The sequence below is a fragment of the Aulostomus chinensis genome, chromosome 1 (genome assembly GCF_037954235.1).
Source record: "Aulostomus chinensis isolate RoL2024-O1b breed Wild chromosome 1, RoL_Achi_v1.0, whole genome shotgun sequence".
In the NCBI taxonomy this organism is placed as follows: Eukaryota; Metazoa; Chordata; class Actinopteri; order Syngnathiformes; family Aulostomidae; genus Aulostomus; species Aulostomus chinensis.
The window spans coordinates 7,022,782-7,040,911 of NC_141320.1; the positions used below are offsets into that span (position 1 = coordinate 7,022,782).

At 43.2% G+C, this 18,130-nt stretch overlaps 4 non-coding genes across 4 annotated transcripts; 1 reads left to right on the forward strand and 3 right to left on the reverse strand.

The window, feature by feature from the left end:
* Positions 1–6,149: 6,149 nt before the first annotated feature.
* Positions 6,150–6,221, reverse strand: trnaa-ugc (transfer RNA alanine (anticodon UGC)). Its single transcript has one exon. It is a non-coding gene; the product is annotated as a tRNA-Ala (tRNA).
* Positions 6,222–7,855: 1,634 nt separating this feature from the next.
* Positions 7,856–7,927, forward strand: trnae-cuc (transfer RNA glutamic acid (anticodon CUC)). Its single transcript has one exon. It is a non-coding gene; the product is annotated as a tRNA-Glu (tRNA).
* A 3,087-nt stretch (positions 7,928–11,014) lies between these two features.
* Positions 11,015–11,096, reverse strand: trnal-aag (transfer RNA leucine (anticodon AAG)). The gene has a single exon. It is a non-coding gene; the product is annotated as a tRNA-Leu (tRNA).
* A 2,658-nt stretch (positions 11,097–13,754) lies between these two features.
* trnas-gcu (transfer RNA serine (anticodon GCU)) lies at positions 13,755–13,836 on the reverse strand. The gene has a single exon. It is a non-coding gene; the product is annotated as a tRNA-Ser (tRNA).
* Positions 13,837–18,130: the final 4,294 nt, after the last annotated feature.

The following is an 18,130-nucleotide window of genomic DNA, read 5'->3' on the forward strand; positions in this document are numbered from 1 at the left end:
TTTGAGTTCATGAGCAATTCTCACGACATCACTGCAGCATTGAATTGAGTTCATTAGCAACTCTTACTAAATGACTGTCAGCATCACTTTGAGTTTATTAGCAACTATCACTACATTACTGGTAGCATCATTTTGAGTTTATCAGCAATTCTCACGACATCACTGTAGCATTGAATTGAGTTTATTAGCAACTCTTACTAAATGACTGTCAGCATCACTTTGAGGTTCTTCGAAACTCTTACTACATTACTGTAAGCATCACTGAGTTTCTTAGCAACTATCACGACATGACTGTTAGCATCATCTTGAGTTCATTAGCAATTCTTCCGACATCACTGTCGCAGTATTTTTAGGTTCGTAGCAACTTTAACTACATTACTGTGGCATTATTTTGAGGTTCGTAGCCACTCTTAGTACATGACTGTCAGCATCACTTTGAGGTTATTCGAAACGTTCACTCCATTACTGTTAGCATCATTTTGAGTTCATTAGCAATTCTTACTAAATCACTGTCGCATCATTTTGAGATCATTAGCAATTCTTCTGACATCACTGTCACATTATTTTGAGGTTCGTAGCAACTCTTACTACATTACTGTAAGCATCACTGAGTTGATTAGCAAGTATCACTACATTACTGTTAGCATCATTTTGAGTTCATTAGCAATTCTTCCGACATCACTGTCGCAATATTTTGAGGTTCGTAGCAACGTTTACTACATTACTGTCGCATTATTTTGAGGTTCTTAGCAACACTTACTACATGACTGTCAGCATCACTTTGAGGTTATTCGAAACGTTCACTCCATTACTGTTAGCATCATTTTGAGTTCATTTGCAATTCGTACTACATCACTGTCGCATCATTTTGAGATCATTAGCAATTCTTCCGACATCACTGTCGCAATATTTTGAGGTTCGTAGCAACTCTTACTACATTACTGTTGCATTGTTTTAAGGTTCGTAGCAACTCTTACTACATTACTGTCAGCATCACTTTGAGTTTATTAGCAACTATCACTACATTACTGTTAGCATCATTTTGAGTTGTTGAGCAATTCTCACGACATCACTGTAGCATTAAATTGAGTTCATTAGCAACTCTTACTAAATGACTGTCAGCATCACTTTGAGGTTGTTCGAAACTCTTACTACATTACTGTAAGCATCACTGAGTTTCTTAGCAACTATCACTACATTACTGTTAGCATCATCTTGAGTTCATTAGCAATTCTTCCGACATCACTGTTGCAATATTTTTAGGTTCGTAGCAACTTTTACTACATTACTGTCGCATTATTTTGAGGTTCGTAGCAACACTTACTACATGACTGTAAGCATCACTTTGAGGTTATTTGAAAGTTTCACTGCATTACTGTTAGCATCACATTGAGTTCATTAGCAATTCTTACTACATCACTGTCGCAACATTTTGAGATCATTAGCAATTCTTCTGACATCACTGTCACATTATTTTGAGGTTCGTAGCAACTCTTAGTACATGACTGTAAGCATCACTTTGAGGTTATTCGAAACGCTCACTACATTACTGTAAGCATCACTGAGTTGATTAGTAACTATCACTACATTACTTTTAGCATCATTTTGAGTTCATTAGCAATTCTTCCGACATCACTGTCGCAATATTTTTAGGTTCGTAGCAACTTTAACTACATTACTGTCACATTATTTTGAGGTTCGTAGCAACTCTTAGTACATGACTGTCAGCATCACTTTGAGGTTATTTGAAAGTTTCACTGCATTACTGTTAGCATCATTTTGAGTTCATTAGCAATTCTTACTACATGACTGTCGCAACATTTTGAGATCATTAGCAATTCTTCTGACATCACTGTCACATTATTTTGAGGTTCGTAGCAACTCTTGGTACATGACTGTCAGCATCACTTTGAGGTTATTCGAAACTCTTAATACATTACTGTAAGCATCACTGAGTTTCTTAGCAACTATCACTACATTACTGTTAGCATCATCTTGAGTTCATTAGCAATTCTTCCGACATCACTGTCGCAATATTTTGAGGTTCGTAGCAACTTTTACTACATTACTGTCGCATTATTTTGAGGTTCGTAGCAACTCTTAGTACATGACTGTCAGCATCACTTTGAGGTTATTCGAAACGTTCACTCCATTACTGTTAGCATCATTTTGAGTTCATTCGCAATTCTTACTCCATCACTGTCGCATCATTTTGAGATCATTAGCAATTCTTCTGACATCACTGTCACATTATTTTAAGGTTCGTAGCAAGTTTTACTACATTATTGTTGCATTATTTTATGGTACGTAGCAACTCTTACTACATTACTGTCAGCATCACTTTGAGTTTATTCGCAACTATCACTACATTACTGTTTGCATCATTTTGAGTTTGTCAGCAATTCTCACGACATCACTGTAGCATTGAATTGAGTTCATTAGCAACTCTTACTAAATGACTGTCAGCATCACTTTGAGGTTGTTCGAAACTCTTACTACATTACTGTAAGCATCACTGAGTTTCTTATCAACTATCACTACATTACTGTTAGCATCATCTTGAGTTCATTAGCAATTCTTCCGACATCACTGTCGCAATATTTTGAGTTTCGTAGCAACTTTTCCTAATGACTGTCAACATCACTTTGAGGTTATTCGAAACACTTACTACATTACTGTAAGCATCACTTTGAGTTTATTAGCAACTATCACTACATTACTGTTTGCATCATTTTGAGTTTATGAGCAATTCTCACGACATCACTGTAGCATTGAATTGAGTTCATTAGCAACTCTTACTAAATGACTGTCAGCATCACTTTGAGGTTATTCTAAACACTTACTACATTACTGTAAGCATCACTGAGTTGATTCGCAACTATCACTACATTACTGTTAGCATCATTTTGAGTTCATGAGCAATTCTTACTAAATCACTGTCGCATCATTTTGAGTTCATTAGCAATTCCTACGACATCACTGTAGCATTAAATTGAGTTCATTAGCAACTCTTACTAAATGACTGTCAGCATCACTTTGGGGTTGTTCGAAACTCTTACTACATTACTGTAAGCATCACTGAGTTTCTAAGCAACTATCACTACATTACTGTTAGCATCATCTTGAGTTCATTAGCAATTCTTCCGACATCACTGTCACATTATTTTGAGGTTCGTAGCAACTCTTACTACATGACTGTAAGCATCACTTTGAGGTTATTTGAAAGTTTCATTGCATTACTGTTAGCATCATTTTGAGTTCATTAGCAATTCTTACTACATCACTGTCGCATCATTTTGAGATCATTAGCAATTCTTCCGACATCACTGTCGCATTATTTTGAGGTTCGTCGCAACTCTTACTACATTATTGTTGCATTATTTTAAGGTTCGTAGCAACTCTTACTACATTACTGTCAGCATCACTTTGAGTTTATGAGCAACTATCACTACATTACTGTTAGCATCATTTTGAGTTTATTAGCAATTCATAGACATGACTGTCGCAATATTTTGAGGTTCGTAGCAACTTTTACTACATTACTGTCGCATTATTTTGAGGTTCGTAGCAACTCTTACTACATGACTGTCAGCATCACTTTGAGGTTATTCGAAACGTTCACTCCATCACTGTTAGCATCATTTTGAGTTCATTAGCAATTCTTCTGACATCACTGTCGCATCATTTTGACATCTTTAGCAATTCTTCTGACATCACTGTCGCATTATTTTGAGGTTCGTAGCAAGTCTTACTACATGACTGTCAGTATCACTTTGAGGTTGTTCGAAACACTTACTACATTACTCTAAGCATCACTGAGTTTATTAGCAACTATCACTAAATTACTGTTAGCATCATTTATGTTCATTAGCAATTCTTCTGACATCACTGTCGCATTATTTTGAGGTTCGTAGCAACTCTTAGTACATGACTGTCAGCATCACTTTGAGGTTATTCGAAACGTTCACTCCATTACTGTTAGTATCATTTTGAGTTCATTGGCAATTCTTACTAAATCACTGTCGCAATATTTTGAGGTTCGTAGCAACTTTTACTACATTACTGTCGCATTATTTTGAGGTTTCGTAGCAACTCTTCCTACATGACTGTTATCATCACTTTGAGGTTATTCGAAACACTTACTACATGACTGTAAGCATCACTGAGTTGATTAGCAACTATCACTACATTACTGTTAGCATCATATTAAGATTCTGGAACGACTCTGAACTGTGAGGCTTTTCAAGAGGAGATCCTGCAGCACCAGAGAGCTGCAGTTCCAGGACCCCACAGCACCACCTACTGAATTGGATGATAAAATGCAGTTCTGGAACTTTTGTTTTTTGGTGACAGCGCCACCTATCGAATTAGATGATAGCAAATTACTCCTTTCGAACTACAGTATTAAAGGTTTATTCCACCAAAATACTACTTCCTGTCCTTTAATTTCTGACAACTGTATAAAAGGATTATTCCAATTCCTCCAAAATACTTTCAAACAAGTTATAGTTTTAAAGGTTCATTCCACCAAAATACTTTCTAATTTATAGTTTTAAAGGTTCATTCCACCAAAATACTTTCTAATTTATAGTTTTAAAGGTTCATTCCACCAAAATACTTTCTAATTTATAGTTTTAAAGGTTCATTCCACCAAAATACTTTCAAATTTATAGTTTTAAAGGTTCATTCCACCAAAATACTTTCTAATTTACAGTTTTAAAGGTTCGTTCCACCAAAATACTTTCTAATTTATAGTTTTAAAGGTTCATTCCACCAAAATACTTTCTAATTTATAGTTTTAAAGGTTCATTCCACCAAAATACTGCTTTCTGTCCAACTTCTCAGTTTTAAAGGTTCCTTCAGTTGAGGGCTCCTGGTTCTGTGTGAGGGGTTGAGGGTCGATATGGGATGATGAGGAAGATTTCATGTCACGATGGTCCTGCGAAAGTAACTGAGAGTCATGACATCAAACAATGTCATCAAAATACGCTTGAACTCTTAAAATGGCAATAAAATCTACTGGAATCATTTTACCACAAACACTTTTATAGTGTTTTTGTGAGCATCATTTTTCAAACATTATAACATAAACTTTAAAAAGGGTCCATTCACTAACACTCTTACTTGAAGGTAGTCACTGATATCAGTAAACAGCTGATAAAGATTTGTGTTCATGTTTTAATTCTCTACTCTGACCTGTGCTGAGACACTGGACCAGAGAGGAAGACCTGCTCAGCCTCCTGCATGGACCAGTTCTGCAGCTCAGTGATGACGACGAGGGATTCAGCATTGAGTTCATTTTAAACTTTTTGGAGGAAACACCTGTAAATTAACCAGCAGTTACTGGTGATGCTTCACAGTTTCCAAGCTCAAACGGCCTCCTGCTTGTTGGACTCACAATTTCCAAAAAATGGAGACATCAAAAGTCAAATCATGTTTTTGTTTGGTTTTGTTTTTTACTGGAGGAAAACTTCAAATTGTGATGATGTGTCTGACTTAGAAACTGAACCCCCAAAAATCAAAAAGTCTCCTTCTTCTGTGCCGTGATCTCTGAGCTGATCATGATTGATCTCATCAATAATCCTTGGCAGCCGACCAGTCACACACAGCCCCCCCCCCACACACACACTGAGACATGCAGCAGCTCACAGTAACTGCCTCAGTCACACAGCAGATAGACTCCTTTCTATAACAAGATAAGCAGCAGAAATGGATGGAAGTGATGATGAACTGATGAACAGGTGATTTGTCCAAAAGTCAACATCAGATTCATTTCCCATCTGTGGAAGCAGTTTCATCTTGAGGTTCCAGGTAAGAACAGCCAGCTGTGGGCTGACACACATCTCTTCAGGAGCACTTCTATGCTCCAAACTTGCCAGGTTGAATTGTGTCTGTATTCTGAGGGCAGCAGGAGGACGGAGGAGTGAGGACACACACATTTGGAACTGAGAGCAGCTGTGTGTGGGATTTCCCCAGCAAAGATAAAACCAGCTCCTTCATGCTGGCTATGAAGGCTCACAGTCACACTGACCCAGCTACAAATCCTTTGATATGCAACAGACTGGTTTCTCTTCTGGTAGTTTGTTATCGACTGTTGTCACATTTAAGGATCAATTTAGCTGTTAAGATGAAGGCTCCAAAGGACCAGCTGGAGATGCCAGGGATTGAACCCGGGGCCTCATACATGCAAAGCATGCGCTCTACCACTGAGCTACATCCCCTCTGTCAGAGTCATTGTTTAACTGATGCAGCAACACAAACACAGACACAACATTTTTTTTAATTATTATTCTTCATTTTAGGGAAAAAAGGAAGTCAGCCTGTGATCTCAAAGGTTCTGTGATCTCAGGAGTTTCACTGTGATGTCAGCCCTCACAACCTTAGACCACAGAGGCAAGTCAGGCTCCAGGAAGCTGAGGCTGCTCCGTTCTCAGTCCAGTCCAGAGTGAAGGTTTCCCTCTCTGAAGCTTTCCAATCCAGCCCAGATCCTCTCTGACTAGCAGGAGTCTTTGACCAGGAAATGAGAATTATATTGAACGTCTGCTCATCCTCAGAATGAAGTAAAAGTATTTGTGTTCCTAAAATAATCTCCAGATGCTAAGATCAATTATTAACATTGATTGACAGCTCTAAACTGAGCCACCATCACTATACAGTTGCAACTGAAATATTTAGAAATATTTCAAGGAAGCAGCAGGCCCTCATCCGCCCCGGTCCACCCGACTGTGTCCCCTGAGACAGATGACAGCTCGCTTCTGGCAGAGGCAGTTAGGTTGAGGACCGTTGCTGATGTCATCAACCGATGTCTCCATCACAAAAGGTGACAGACAGGATGGTCATGGACATAAAACAGAGGCCTAAGAATGAGAAAGAATGGTTGTCCTGACTGAAGTTTAGCTTGAGCTTTTTAATTTGTTACTAAAGGAAGTATTGGTACAAGTAAAGGCAGGCGAACTTTCCACAAATATTCAGAATTAACTTTGACAACCAAAACATGAACCAAGACGACAAAAAAGTGAACATGAAAAAGGAACCAGTCCCTCCTTCTTGTGTGTTCCTGCTGAAGTAAATGTTTATGAAGATTTGTTGTGTTCTTTTTCCAAAGGTCCAGCCAGCATTGCAGGTCTCAGGAGGAGGAGCCACTTCAGCAGGATCTGTGGGACAAATCCCCCCACGGTGAGACCTGTCCAGCTCCCTGCAGCTCTGCAAGTGTTACCAACTCTTCATTCCAGCTGTTTGGTTGAATCCCATTTTTTCACCTTTGAACCTTTTGAACACTGATGAGGAGGTGAGGCTGGAGGCAAAACCACAACCTCACGTCAGCTCACAGGATGAACCAAAATGCCAGACACTTCCTGTCACTGCTCCAGCACCACCTGTCTCCCTTCCATGTCTTTACCATCTGTGCAGCTTCCTGCTGTCCCTGGACCCTCACAGGTGATCGCTCCACCTGGAGCCTCACAGATGGGTTCTAACCTCCCAATACCTGCAGCCCAGCCTCGACCCACTCAGACACAGTCACCCGTTCAAGCTGGGCCTGGTACCACACTCCAGTACAGACAGAGAGAAAGAAGACACACGGGATCCTTTGAAGAAAATGTAATAAAGACAGGAAGCCCCATCACATTGTCAGTGTTTCAGTGACTGGCATTGTGAAGAGACTGAGACAAAGTCATGTTATGAATGGAGGGCTGAGTTGGAGCAGAGGGGGGCAGGATCCTGGGGGTGGACTGTCTTTAGGAGGCTGAGGTGTCTGGTGGTCTTGGTGGACCCTCTGCATCTCAAGCTGAGACAACAGAGTCCTGTGTTCTTGAGTCATTGTGTATAGTCTCTGTTGTTGGAGAGCTCAGTGTGGTCCCTGATGGTCTAGTGGCTAGGATTCGGCGCTCTCACCGCCGCAGCCCGGGTTCGATTCCCGGTCAGGGAATGAGTTATTTAGAGGTTGAGGGAGAGGTGATCAGGTGGTCCACATGATGGTGGAGGTGATGAACTGTGAGTCCATCATGGCTCCACTCTCACCCCCATTGCAGTGTTCTTGGTTCACTCTGCCATGGCCCCATGTTGAAGGGTGACTGTCTCATTCAGGTTCAACCCTTTGTTTGACTCTATTAAGTCACTGACTCCTGCAAGGACAAACTGTAATCCTCCTTAGTAGCTTTGGTTCCTTGCAGCACAGAAAGTCCATTCACTGATGTAGGAACTGGAAAACTTAGAGCTCCGTTCCTTCCTCCATTGAGCAGAACAAACACAGAACAGAGAGCAGTTCCTCCTACAGTTCTCAGAAAGTCTGAGGGCACCAAAGAAAGGAGGGAAATGCAATCAATGTTGAATTATTTTACATTTCTTATATTTGATCAAAGATAGAACTTAATAAGCGTCCATCAACCTGCAGGACAAACTCCTTCACTGTGTGGGAGGTTCAGAGTCCCTGGTTTGATTGCAGCTTTGACCTGAGCAGGTGTTCATCCTCATCTCAGTAACAGGGGACACTTTATCACACCAGTGGACAAACATCAGCATTCATCACCCAGCAGCTCCTCTGATCAACAGAACAAGCTGAAGTATTCTGAGAAGGAGGGCATGGATCCCTCTACCTCTCACATGCTAAGCTAGCACTCTACCATTGGAGCTCAGTCCCCTTTTGAGCTTCCATTTGAGTTTTCTGTTCCCATCTCTATGGTAACGGTCAGTTTTGACCCACATCTTCAATCAGCTGTAAAATTCACTAAAAACAATTTTCTATCATCCAAGTTGTTTCCATCTCTTGGTTTCCTTGTTAGGCTTCCTTATCCATGGAAATATTGATTTGAATATTTTGTTGTGGGCCTCTGGACCTTTTTTTAGTCAGTAAACCCTTGATTTCAATTAAAAAAATGATAAAATGAACCTTTGGGTTTGGCATAAAAGTCTTTTTTTCAGCAACAGAACTTTAATATAAACACTAAATGAAAAGCAGAACAGGCCAGAACACAAACTCTGCTCTGCCGTCCTTCCTGGTTACTGGGCATGGACTGCTGGAAGGGGCATTTTCCTCAGAAAGGGACAAGACGTTCATCCACTCTCACCTCTGGCCCTGGGTTGAATGTTGGTGCAAGGAGCTGCACCCATCTTTCCCAGACATCCCCAATGGGGGCAAGCTTGTCAGTTCTTGCTCCGGTGTCTCTGTCGTCAAATCTGAGGACTCTTGATGTTCGTTGAAAGTTCTGAAGTGGCCTTGTGGCCCAGAAAATATTTCTGCCTGTCGATGCGTCCCAGAGACGATCAGTGGCCTCACTGCAGGATCTGAACACTCCAGGAAGAAGAAGAACACCAACAGAAGCATCCAGGTGTCCCTCATCAATGTCTTTCCACTTGTCACCATGGACTTTTTTTCCTTTGAGGTTTGTCACAGCAATGCTGACTCTTTTTAGTGACAGTGGCATGAACAGAACCATCAACCATAAACAGCTCCAAACATGTCTTGATGTCAGTGCCTTTCGTCACAGCAAACCTTGTGATTCCAGGGCTCATTTTGATGACATCAGCAGCAGCTTCCCTGCCATGTACATCAGGAGACACTGAGCTCCAGCCAATGTTCCCTCTAGTTTTTCATGTGTCTGGTTATCCTCACAAGCTCCCTGAGCTCACTGAGGACCACTGTGAGCACCGTCTGAGGTAGGACCTGCATGGAGGGCAGAGACAGAAGAATCAGGGACAAGGATCTGTCGGTTTGCTGCTTTATGAAAATATTGTAAATGATTATTATTCTTCATAATATTGTTTTAGTAACCTGCTTAGGAGTTGTGAATGATGCAGAGTCCATGGGAAACAGTTAATGCCGTGGTACCCCCCCCCCCAAGTTACTGTACAAACCTCAGAAACCTTTTGCCATAATAAGACAAGATGTTGTTATAGAGATGTAAAGATAATATAGAGATGTACATGTATATAGATGTAGTCAAGTCAAGTCAGTTTTATTTGTATTGAACCAAATCACAACAAAGTTCTCTCATGACTCTTCACTAGTAGAGCAGGTCCAGCACCAAACTCCTTCAATGAACCTCCACCCAACAGTTCTCCACCAGCAGTACATCCTTCAACAGTGGTGACAAAAACCTTCCTTTTAACAGGCAGGAACATCGAGCAGATCCAGGATCAGTGGGAATGGCCTTCTGCTTTGACCGGTTGGGGGGAAAGAGAGCAGGAGAGTGGGGCAGAGACAAAGACAGAGAATGGAGGAAGACAGATATACAGAAGGAAAGAGAGGGACAGAGATAAAGAGAGAGAGAAGTGAAGAGACTGATGGACAGACGGTGAGCAGGTGGAGCTACGGGTGGCAGCTTGAGCCTCTTCAGGTCTGCAGCCTCCTCCAGCAGCACCGACATCTGGGATGAAGGGAGAGGGAGTTAGTGACACATCTGAGTATGATTTATAAATGACAAATAAAGGAGGACAGAGAGGAGTAGAGAGAAGCCCAGTGCACCATGGGAGATCCCCCAGCAGCCTAAGCCTATAGCAGCATATCTAAGGGCCACCCTCAGCAGCCCAACTATAAGCCTGATCAAAAAGGAAGGTCTTTAGTCCGCTCTTAAAGGTCGAGAGGGTGTCTGCATCCTGGACTGAAACTGGGAGACGGTTCCACTGGAGGGGAGCCTGATAGCTGAAGGCTCTGGCTCCCAGTCTACTTTTAGAACTCTAGGAACCACCAGTAACCCTGCATCCTGGGAGCGAAAGGTTCTAGCTGGATAATAGGGGACTAGGAGCTCTGTCAGGTAGGAAGGAGCCTGACTGTTGAAGACTTTGATGGTAGAAGGAGAATTTAGAATTCTATCCTAAATTTGACAGGTAGCCATGCAGAGAAGCCAGTACAGGAGTACTGTCTACTAGTTCTAGTCAACACGCGGGCCGCAGCGTTCTGGACCAGCTGGAGAGTTTTCAGGACCTACTTCTTCTTTTGGTCACAGGTTTGAAGATACCTGTGGAAGTGAAAGGAAAGGCTGTGAGAGCCACACCTCTCCAGTGACCTGGGACATGATGGCAGTGGTGGGATTTGAACCCACGCCTCCTCAGAGACTGGAGCCTTAATCCAGCGCCTTAGACCGCTCGGCCACACTACCTCACAGTTGGTCTGCTAAAGGCATGTTGAAGAGGAAGTAACAATGATATCAAACTTATTCTGAAGGGGGACCCCTTCCCTCCACGGTCACAGGAAGTGACGACAGCGCTGCTAGAAGCAGGAAAGAAATGGTAAAAGGACTCAGTTTGTACAGAGCCTTTCTACCTCAGCAGCACTCAAAGAGCTGAACAATGTCCTCTCATTCACACACACTCACACACTGATGCTGAAGGCTGCCATGCAAGGAGCCAACCTACTCATCAGAAGTATTTAGGGGTTCAGTCTCTTACTCAAGGACACTTTGACATGGTCACTGGAGAAAGTGAGGATCAAACCAGCCACCCTTTGGTTGCCAGACGGCCATGCTACTCCTGAGTCATGTGACCTGGATAAGATGGTGAACTACAGCTGATCGCCATGCTAGCAAACCCCTTTTGTTTGGTTTGGTTGTTGTTTAGTGACTGTGGATGAATACACAGGAGAAGTTGAGCATAAATTTGTGTTCCCTGTTCACTTGAATATCTGCAGGAGTGTGAGGTGGAAATAATACTTGGAGGAGAATGAGAGTTCAGTCTCAGCGCTATGACCTGTGCTGACACTAAAACATGTCAGCCCACAGAACAAAGATGGCAGTCCTCTGGGAAAGCAGGTACACCACACATACATGAAGAAACCCTACAGGAAACAAATATGTTGCCAGAGACTTTTACTCTGTTTTTGTTGTTTACCCAAGTACAGGATTGGAGGGAGACTGATGGTCGCTGTTTGGGTTTTTGGAAAACAAGGAGGCTGTGGGTTCAAGCTGGATTCTCAGAGACGATTTCCCCAACCTCTACATTGGTATCTACACTGTCATCCAGTCACGTGACTGAAGTCATCCAGTCACGTGACTGAAGTCATCCAGTCATGTCAGTGATGTCATTTGGCAGGACTGTCATTGCCGTCTCATTCTAGAAAAGAATCCAGACTCCACCTGTGGCTCCATGATAACTGATGGACCTCTGGTTGGAGGCTGGACGATGATGTTTGGACTGGAAGGAAAACTCCTTGTCCAAATTCCATTGTGTTCAAATTTAAAGTCCCACAATAAGAAGTAGCTGAATCTGACAGGTGGAGGTTTGGAACTACAAGATGGTTGATGTTTCCTTGACTTGATGCTCTGACTGTCAGGGTGGATGACAGCTTCTTCTGCTGCTGCATCTGAGTGGCTAGGATTGGAGGTTTTACCTCCCAAGGTTGTCTGGTTCCAGGGGAAATTTTAAAATTCCAGTCCCCAACCTTGGCTGTTCTGAAACTCTTCTCCTGAATCACTCCTGAGCTGCAGCAAGAACAAATACCAGTGCCAACCAGATCAACTTCATGGCTGCTAACAGCCTCAGACACTTGATTTCCATCAATCTGGAGCCAAGAAGGCCCTCACCTGTGGTTCTCCTCCAGGAGGGTCCAGGTTCTGCCATTGGGGCTCCTGGTGCCACTGCCAGAGAGCCTCAGCTGCACACTGCAACATTTCAACAGGAGATTGACATTCCTTCAAATGTCCTGACATCTTATTCCAATGGTTCTGTTCCATATTTATATTTCAAAATAAATCATACAATGAGGGGTGCACGGTGGTGCAGTGGTTCAGTGGTCAGCACTGTGGCCTCACAGCAAAAAGGTTCTGGGTTCGAGTCCCAGCTCTGGCACAGTATCTTTCTGTGTGAGTCTCCATGTTCTCCCTGTTCCTGTGTGGGTTCTCTCTGGTACTCCAGCTTCCTCCCACCATCCAAAGACATGCAATTTGGGGACGAGGCTGATTGATACTCTAAATTGACTGTAGGTATGAATGTGAGTGCGAATGGTTGTTTGTCTCTGTGTGTTGGCCCTGCGATGGACTGGTGACCTGTCTAGGGTGAACCCCGCCTCTTGCCCGTAGATGCTGGTATAGGCTCTACACCCCGCGACCCTTACTAGTAAGGAATAAGTGGAAGATGACGACAACGATCACACAATGAAAGCTGCCACAGCTGGTTTAAGAGAGCGAACAAGCTAAGAGATCTGAAACCAGTAAAAAATGCTTTTCTGTGTGCAAACTAGTGAGGGGCATGGAAGGATATTTTACCACCAATACAGAACCCAGACTTTAGTCATGTGATGAGATGGAGACTCTGATTATGAAGTTAATGGACAAAATGTGAACTGAAAGAAAATACATTAAAAAATACGAACTAAACTAAATAAATAAATAAAGAAGCAGCACAAATAACGTTTTCTTCTGCACAAATTTACTGGAATTAGACTGTATTTTTGGTTAATGAGTAGATGAAAGAGTGTCACATATATATTATATACATGTGATACATGAACGTGGCTTTGGACAAAAGCTCAATGAAACTGTAGGATTGTAGAATTATTTAAACGTACTAAGTGGACTGTTTCAGGTTTCTAGAAGACGCTTCAGCGCTCATCCAAGAGGCGTCTTCAGTTTTCTTCACTGATGGGAGGATTTATGGCTCTAAGGGGGCGGGACCTTCTCCAGAGGTGATTGACACATGTGAGCTCTGGGTGTCAGAGTTGTTTTGGTCAGGTTATGAAAGGGAAGTTGACTCAACTGGTATCTGTGTCAGTTAAAAGCCTCACAGTAATTCCATAATCTAGGAGCAGAAACTAGAGACACTTGCGACGAGGATGGGATTCGAACCCACGCGTGCAGAGCACAATGGATTAGCAGTCCATCGCCTTAACCACTCGGCCACCTCGTCTGCCGACAGCAACCCTGACCTCTGAAACAGCTGAACTCTTTGGAGCCCATTTGTCAGAAATGGACCCAGCAGGAGCCACTGAACACAACTCTGACATCATCAGGCTTCTTCCCAGCAGCTTGGTGCTCCAGAAGGAAGAATCCAGACCATCGCTACATCATCAGAGTGAACACCAGCTGATGTTTACCAGTTTAACAAGCCTTTGACTGCTAAATGACATCCAAGCTCAGATTCTCTTTTCCTGATAGAACAAGTCAATGTTGAAGAAGACGAGAGCACCAGTCTCTTTCATCCAATGCTGGAACAGCGTTAGACTGAAGGTCTGAAGGTCCCTGGTCTGGTCCAGGTTTCAACAGGGGACCAGCATCAGCCAGCATTTAAATGTGGACAACAGTGGAGGTGAAGCCCACATCAAGGAAACAAGCCTCCTATCACTGTCCTGTGCTGAGTTTCTTTAAAAAAAAGTGAGACAACCTCAAGATTTTCTGTTTCCTCTTGTAGGATTTTGCCACAGAGAATCAGAGCCAATCAAAAGCTTGTTGGACTTTAACGTTGGAGGACTGAACAAGTCATGACATCATCAGTTTTACCTTCACAGGTGCTCAATTTACTTTACTTTCAATTTTACAGAGGTAGAACCTGAAATCAAAGCTGTCTGTCCAAAGAAGTGAAAGCTTCCCAGGTTGTGATGTTCTTGTCTACAGACTCTGTCTTGTATGGAGCTTCAGTCTTTAATGAAAAGACTCCTCCATTAATAACATCACTGTGCCTCTGCAGTGAATCAGTCACTCCATCCATTTTCTGTACCACTGATTTGTTAAAGGTTATGGGGGGGTGACATTTGGTGAGAGGCAGGGTTCACCCTGAACAGGTCACCAGTCCTCAGGTCCACTGAACAGGTCCCCCATGTGAGATGATGGCGTTGAAGGCAGAGGAGGAGTCCAGGAAGAGATGGCGGACATAGGAGTTCCTGCTCTCCAGATGGGTGAGGGCTCTGTGGACCACTGGTGAAATGGCGTCATCAGTGGAGCGGTGTTGCCTGTAGGCGTACTGGTGGGGGTCCACAGAGACATTGATGGAGGCCTCTATGTGGGCCTTGACCAGCCTCTCAAAGTACTTCATAACTACTGGGGTGAGTGCAATGGGTCGGTAGTCATTTTGGCCTGTCACTGTGGAGCACTTGGGGACAGGGACAATAGTGGCAGTCTTGGGACAGATGGCAGGTTTGGGACAGATGGCAGCGCCCGTGAGGTGTTGAAGATGTCCGCCAGCACCTTGGACAGCTGTTGTGCACAGTCCTTCAGTCCTCACCCTGGGATGTTGTCTGGGCCTGCAGCTTTGCGAGGGTTGATTCCCTGAAAGGTCTTCCTCACGTCTGCTGTGGTCACACTGAGGGGCGTGTCGTCAGGTGATGGTGTGAGTCTGGTGTGGGGGGGGGGGTGTCAGGGTCCTCGAAGCGGAGAAGAAACTGATTGAAGGAGTGAGGCGCTGGACCTGCTCTACTTGTGAAGTGTCATGAGATCACATTTGTTGTGATTTGGCGCTGTACAAATAAAACTTACGACTTAAATGGAAACTGTCTGGGGGGGGGGTGTAGCCTCCATCAGGGATGTGTTTGATGTCTGAATTCTGTCTTTGATGTCTGAATTCTGTCTTTGATGTCTGAATTTTGTTCATTGATCTCCTGCTTCAGTCTTTGATCTCTGACTGATCCTAAACTCATCAAAGGATCACATCACCTTCACAATCTGTAAAGAACCTGGGTGTCATTTTGGACTCTGAGCTGAATTTCATTCCACACGTCAAGAACATAACTAAGAGAGGTTTTTATCATCTTAAGAACAGAGCCAGAATCGCCCGTTCCTCTCAGGCCAACACGGAGGTGCTGATGCATGCTTTTATTTCCAGTCGTTCAGATTCTTGTAGTACCCTGCTGCTCTCTGGTCTCCCCAAAACAACCATCTACAATCTACAATGACTCCAGAATTCTGCAGCACGTGTGCTGACGAGGACCAGAGGGCGGGAGCTCATTACACCAGTTTTAAATTCGCTGCATCGGCTCCCCGTGTGTTTCAGGATCAATTTTAAGGTTCTTTTAGTAGTTTTTAAGTGTCTTAATGGTCTTGGCCCACCTTATTTATCTGAACTGCTTTTGTCATATCAACCTTCGCGGACCCTGAGGTCCTTTGGCACCGGCCTTTTAGTCATTCCAAGAGTCAGAACTAAAACCCACGGGGAGGCTGCATCCAGCCATTATGGCCCAAAGTTCTGGAACAGCCTGCCAGAGAACATCAGGACCACGAGACTGTTGATGTTTTTAAAAGGAGGCTCAAGACTTCCCTTTTTAGCTTAGCTTTTAACTGACTTAGTCTCTCTTATCCTTTCATTTTATCACGATATCTTATTGTTACTTTAGTCTTTTAATTATTTTATGCTACTTTTTTATTAGCTCTTAAACTTTTAGATTTTATATATATTTTATGTCATTCTGATACTTTAATATTATTGTAATTTCTGTTCTTTCATATTCTACCTTCTTTTAGTCTTTTAGTTTTTAGCTCCAGTGTTTCCTGGTGGGAGCCCTCCACACTGGGAGGTGTGTCTGGTCCGCCTGCGGGGGCGTCGTCCTTGGGATCGTCCAGGCCCGGAGAGCTGGGGGGCTCTGCATGATATGTGGAGTGTACCCGGTCTGTCCGGGTCGGGGGGTCTGGGTGGTGGCGCTCCCTGTGGTTGTGGGCTGTGGCACCTCCTGGTGAGGATGGCCCCCATAGGTGGTCTTTCCTCACTAGGATTTTCAGTGCCCTGCCATGTTCCTACTTACAGTCAGTGTGTGGTTGTGTGTATGCGTGTGTGTGTGTGGGGGGTAGTGTGTGCATGTATGAGGTCATGTGGGTTGGGAAGGCCGGGTTCTTAACATGTATTTATTGTATTGTTTTATATTTTATTAAACGTTGCCTGTTTTCTCTCAGTTCTGTGAAGCACTTTGTGTTGCAGTCTCTGGATGAAAAGTGCTGTACAAATATAAATAAACTAAACTAAAGCAGACGGACGACTCGAGAATGAGAGAGGAAAGAGTAAACAAAGCAGACTCTTTTGAGGTTTTCTCCTTGGTCCCTTCATTTTTTGAGAAGACACTGGACTCAACTTCTGTCCATGATTCTGGATTGTGTTGATTGCGTTGTGAACGAGGATTTGGCCAGGTTTTGTAGGCGGGATCACTGGTGTGCGAACACACCTGACGCTGTGGAGAAAAGATGGCGAGCCACCCACAGGAGAGAGAGAGTCGGAGTGGAAAATGGCGCTGCAAACCTCACCCACCCAGGTGACACTGACCCTGACGGTGGGATTGTGGTAGGACAGAACTGACAGGTTTCACAGAGACACCTTGAATTTCTTTTGGACTGATAACGGACTGAACAAAAGACTGGTGATGAACGGGAGAGACTCTGATTATTGATTTGTGAGATTGAGTTGTAAATTGAAATACTTTGGCACTGAGTTTTATTTTTATAACTTTGTTTTGTTCACGTTTCCTGATTGTGTGCCAAATCGGTGTTACATGAGTGGGTTGTTGAAAGGGAGTTCAAGCTTGGATAGAGCCGGTGAAACAACCCAACAGGAAGAGGGAACGTAGAACTAAAACTCATACATAGGCTGAACCAAGATCAAATGAGAACCTAGACTGAGGAAACTCAAATAGACACCGTGAAGTAAACAAACAATCATAGAAATCCAGCCACCAAATTAAACCTCAACTCAAATAAGTCGGGTTAACTTCAAATAAGACTCAAAAGAGGTCAATAACCTGATTCTCCTGAGGTCTGGTTTCTGTCTGTTGGTTGGAGGGAGACTCCTTTATTGAATGTGTGTGGATGTAAAGGGTTTGGAACCAATAGTTTTTGTTTTTCTGACATTTTCTGTCTATAAAGAAGTCGGCAGTTTTATTCACTGACTAGTCTGTGGTCTGTTATTCTTACATTAGAATCAACCACTCACATGAGCCTAAAATCTCTGGTCCTCCACCTGAAGTGAGACACATGGGAACTTTGACCCTCATCAACCATGCAGGGAGGAGTTCTCAGAGTCTGATTGTGCTGATGAATCATCAGAACTCTCCATCACGCCGTGACGAGGACATCTCAGTGTCAAATCTGTCATTTCCTGCTGCCAGTAGGTGGCGCTGTGGTCACTGCTGACCTGTAGATGTGTTCAGACTGGGATGTTGATCAAACCTGGAAGTTTCAAACAGATCTGACAGGTGGAGAGGATTCAGAAGAGTTGAAGCTTCATTTTA